The sequence below is a fragment of the Penaeus vannamei genome, chromosome 12, assembly GCF_042767895.1.
Source record: "Penaeus vannamei isolate JL-2024 chromosome 12, ASM4276789v1, whole genome shotgun sequence".
NCBI classification, from domain to species: Eukaryota; Metazoa; Arthropoda; class Malacostraca; order Decapoda; family Penaeidae; genus Penaeus; species Penaeus vannamei.
In genome coordinates this window covers 36,009,497-36,014,879 of record NC_091560.1, presented here as the reverse complement: position 1 = coordinate 36,014,879, position 5,383 = coordinate 36,009,497, and positions in this window count along the sequence as shown.

The window sequence follows — 5,383 nt, the reverse complement described above, 5'->3', positions numbered from 1 at the left end:
TATATAAATATATATACATAGTTACATACATACATACATATATATATATATATATATATATATATATATATATATATATCTATATATATATATATATATATATATATATATATATATATATATATATATATATATATATATATATATATATATATGTATATATATGTATATATATGTATATGTATATTATGTATATATATGTATATATATATATATATATATATATATATATATATATATATATATATATATATATTACATATATACATATATTTATTCATTTATCTATTCACACACGCACATATATATCCAAGCTTACACCCACAAAAACAGGTAAAGAAAAAATAAAGCAAACGAAAAAGCGACACGACATTCTTCTCGGCGATTCCTCCAACGTCGCCCAACTCTATTCTCCAAATGTTACGATCGGGAATAACATGTTGTTTTCTGCTTACTCCTGAATTCCTAATAAAATAGCTTCATTCAGATTCACTGGATCGATAGGTTTTATATTTCTTCCATGCAAATAGAATCTACTGGAATCCATTCTGTACTGTTGCAAAGGCTGCTTTCTATCTGTCCATCCACGTTAACATTTACATAAGTACAGTAATTTCGGAAGTTAATCTGGTCCTTGTACCGTATATTTAAGAAACTACGGACATTTTTAACATGTTTACGATACCTAGATCATTATCGATTACTCTCTATCTTTCTCTCTCTCTCTCTCACTCTATTTCTCTCTCCGTCTCTCTCTCTCTATTTCTCTCTCACTCTCACTCTCTCTCTCACTCTCACTCTCACTCTCACTCTCACTCTCACTCTCACTATCTCTCTCTCTCTCCAAAACTCTCCTCCACTTTTGCCATCACTCATTCCAGTCCGCATGACGTGGTAACTTTATCAACTTACCTGCTCTATTCGCCATGCACGCAGGTACCACCGAATCCATGATCAATTCATGAACATAGCCTCTATCACCACCACTGCATTATCAATTCATGAACACAAGTCTCTATCACCACCACTGCATTATCAATTCATGAACACAAGCCTCTATCACCACCACTGCATTATTAATTCGTCAGTTCAATAATCAGACAAGAAAGTATCAGCCAAAGTTCAGTACATTGATGGTCTGAAATATTTGTCAGAAGAAGCGGCCGATCAAACGCATCGGTAAAATAGAAAAAAAGGAAATATGAGAGTAATATCACATTCCAAATCAAACGGATTGGTAAAATAGAAAATAAAAGAAATATAAGAATAATATCTTCACATTCCAAAAGACGTATTTGCTCGGTTTCGATATTATCTGGGTCGGAAATACGGAGGGATTTTCGAAACCATTCAATTACATTTTCATTGTGAAGATATCCATTCTTATATATATATATATATATATATATATATATATATTTTTTTTTTTTTTTTCTTTTTCTTTTTTTTCTTTCTTTTTTTTTTCTTTTTTTTCTTTCTTTTTTTTTTTTTTCTTTCTTTTTTTCTTTTTTTTCTTTCTTTTTTTTCTTTTTTTTCTTTCTTTTTTTTTATTGACTTTACATTTCTCACCCAATGAAGAATACTGAGCGTCTAAATTAGTTGTCACTTCATTTTCCTTTCATCGTGACCCAGTTTGGTTCTTTGTATATTTTGAGGGCCTTTTTGAACATTTATTGAACAACAGTCTGTAGCGTTTACACCTCATTCCAACCCGCATAAAAAAAATCTTATATTCATCCCTTACATGCAAATATACACCGAATGAATATTATATACTCATTCAATTTCTTCAATTACTTATTTATATTCATTATTATGTTTATTTATTATCTCTACCCTTTCTTTATTCGTGTATCTAATAATGGATTCACTTCTTTCTCCTTTCACGAGACGCGGCGATCGTCTGACCACGAGCACCTTCTTTCGAACAGCCCTGAAATACCATTACAAGCAGTTTTCGTCATGAATGAAGCTAAATTGGCATCTAGGCATTAATTAAGGTGCGGGTTATTATGCGACCGGAGACAAAGGGACTTGCGAAATGAGAGAAGAGGAGGAACACGACGAAAAGACGAAGGGAGGAAATGGAAGAAGGGGAAATAACAATGGAGGAATGTCAAGCCAGTGAGTGCGTAATATCAGTGGCTTGAATCAGGGCCTCACAATGGGCAATATTCGAAGCACATACGCAGAAGAAAGAAAGAAAGAAAAAGGAAAAGAAAAACGATCAAAAACATACCTATCAAGAATTCATCAAGGCAGAGTTTGAACATTTTTCAAAGAAGAGTAGAAGGGAAAGTTCATCTAAAGGCTTACTGAATGAACTTTGTGTGTGACAAATATAGTTTCAAAGAAGCGTGAATCAAGGTCTCGTAGAATTATATGAACATATTGCAAACATTTGATTTACAATTTTAGACTTTCTAAGAGATTATGTCAAGAATGATCATCATTATCAGTAAGAAATACTATTAACAGCGTATTATTACCATTATCAATATGATTGTTATCTTTGTTATCATGATTATGATTATGATCATGATTATCATTATTATCACCCTTTACATAATATTTATCATTATTCTTTAGGTTATGATTAATTCATAGACGCCATAAACTATGATAACGGGTTTTAATTACCCATTTTAAAATCCATGTAAAGATAGGTAAAATAGACATGAAACTGTACCACACATATCTGCTTATACTTATATTCATCTATATCTATTGTGAATGTATCTATTTATCAATACATCTATCTATATAAGTATGTGTATGTAACCTTGCAATCGCAACCATATTATATTAAAGGAATTATACAGTGCACACAAAATGAAGACGCATTTGCTGGGCATCCATTTTTCGAGATTAGCCATAACATAAGGGTCACTTTCCCATACCATACAATGCCACTGAAACGATTCTACGCATATTTCAGATCGTTAAAAAAGGTACATGCGGACGGTCTTTATTCTTAATTCAAGCTGTATGCAGGAAAAAGAGAAATATAAAGATGGAAATCGTACAGAGCGAAATACCAGCTGCTTAATAGAGATACATTGTCTCATTCTCCGAGTTGAACTTTTAACCGCCGGAGTAAGAAGTCAGACATGAATTACCTTGTGATCTTTGTCTCTCTTAGTCCTTATGTTGAGCCGGATGGACGACAACCGTATATATACTACGGTTTGATGAAACTCCGCCTACCACCAAGGGAGTCGCCATAGTTACCACAGTTTCCGGAAACCATCCGAATGCGAAGATGTAGCCTAGAGTTCGGGTTCAGATATGTGTAACTTATTTATTAACCAGAACAACGTCTGCACTTCTGTTAAACTATGACTTGTATTACTATTTTGTTTAATTCTAATTATCATGATTTACAGGTAATCACTGACTACAGACTTCAATCAAAGCCGAAATCAAGGCTCTAGGGTCGCATTCGTAAAATATACGGTAATGTTGGTATCCCTGATCCTCACAAGCCAAGACTGTGTAAAAAATAAATAAATAAATAAATAAAATAATTAAAATTAAATAAGCAGGATATACAATCGTTAAACCGAAGCAAAATATGCACAAGGACATCAAAATTCATCTCATCCGCAACAAGAGCCAAGCAAATAAGACGAACCATGGGCACAGCGAGGAGGGAAGGAGGAAGAACACGACGATAAAGAGGGAGAGCGGAAACGACAACAGAAGACTCCGCATGCACAAACACCCGACCTAGAAAACAAGCCCCGAGAAGACACCGCACAACAACCACCACCACAAAGGCATCCCCAGCCCTGCTATTACGAAGCTAAACACATTAAATCTTTACCCTTCTGGAAGGTGCCGCGCCGGGGAGAAGCCACATGAAAGCCCATTAAGCCACGAGTGAGACAGGGGCGTCGACACAGAGGCTTCGTAAACAGATTCAAGTTGCAAACATGTCACTCAGAGAACCTTTGGCCTTGGAATCCTTGAGAGGGAGGCAAAGGTAGAAGAGGACGGGGGAGGATGGGGAGGGGAAGGGGATGGGGAGGAGGAGGAGGGGGAGGGGAAGGGGTGGGGGAAAGAGAAGGGGATGGGGAGGAGGGGGAGGGGGAGAGGGAAAGGGAAGAGAGGAGGAGGAGATAAGGAAGAGGAGGAGGGGAAGGGGTGGGGGAAGAGAAAGGGATGGGGAGGAGGGGGAGGGGGAGAGGGAAAGGGAAGAGAGGAGGAGGAGATAAGGAAGAGGAGGAGGAGAAGAAGAGGAGGAGGAGGAGGAAAAGAGGAGAAGGAGGAGGAAAAGAGCAGAAGGAGGAGGAGGAAGAGGAAAAGAGGAGAAGGAGGAGGAAAAGAAGAGGAGGAGGAGGAAAAGAGGAGAAGGAGGAGGAGGAAAAGAGGAGAAGGAGGAGGAGGAGGAGGAGGTGGCGGCGGCAGTGGGAAGGCAAGGTTAGGGGAGGAGATAACGAGCGAGAGAGAGAGAGGGAGGGAGAGAGAGAGAGAGAGAGAGAGAGAGAGAGAAAGAGAGAGAGAGAGAGAGAGAGAGAGAGAGAGAGAGAGAGAGAGAGAGAAAGAGAGAGAGAGAGAGAGAGAGAGACAGAGACAGAGACAGAGACAGAGAGACAGAGAGGAAAAAAAAGAAAGAAAGAAAGAGAGAGAGAAATGGAATTATAGTAATTCTTGAACTGACGGTAATCAAAATGCTACTCCTAATGGTAACGATATAACCATCATTACTGGCATAAATCCCTCCTTCTTCCAACTATTTCAAAATAATCCTATAAGCCAGATCGAAAATCACGATTTCTTTTTAACAGCAAATACAGATATCTTTAACGTTTTATTGGAGCCGCGGCTTTATACATCAATCGAACTATTTCTAAACTTTCCATCATCATCATTAATACACGAATCTTTTTTTAATTAATTAATTATTATTTTTTAATATTGCATTCTGATTCTTTTAGCCAGTACCTTCGCAACATTTCGAGAGTGCATGATAAGAATCTATACAAAGTCATTCGTTGCACTGATAGATCTCGACTGTAAATAGACGCCATCTTGAGATATGTCTCCCGATTAAAAGGCTCTGAAAACAGCTGATAACATTAATCATCAAATCATTACTGATACGTTGTTAAAATCAGTGATATAAACATAATGGTAACAACAACAACAACACTTATTTGGAGATAATGAAAATAATTACGTATTTAAAAGACTGTCCCCACGTCGGCATGTCTAATCTAATCTAATCAGACACAAACAAATAAAACAAAAGAAAGACAAAAAGAAAAGAAGGACTGAAATAGATAGAGAAAAAACAATCTAAGTGTTACAATGGAGAGAAAAAATAGAAAAAATAAGAGAAAGACAAAAAGAAAAGAAGGACAGAAAGAAAAAAGGAGAA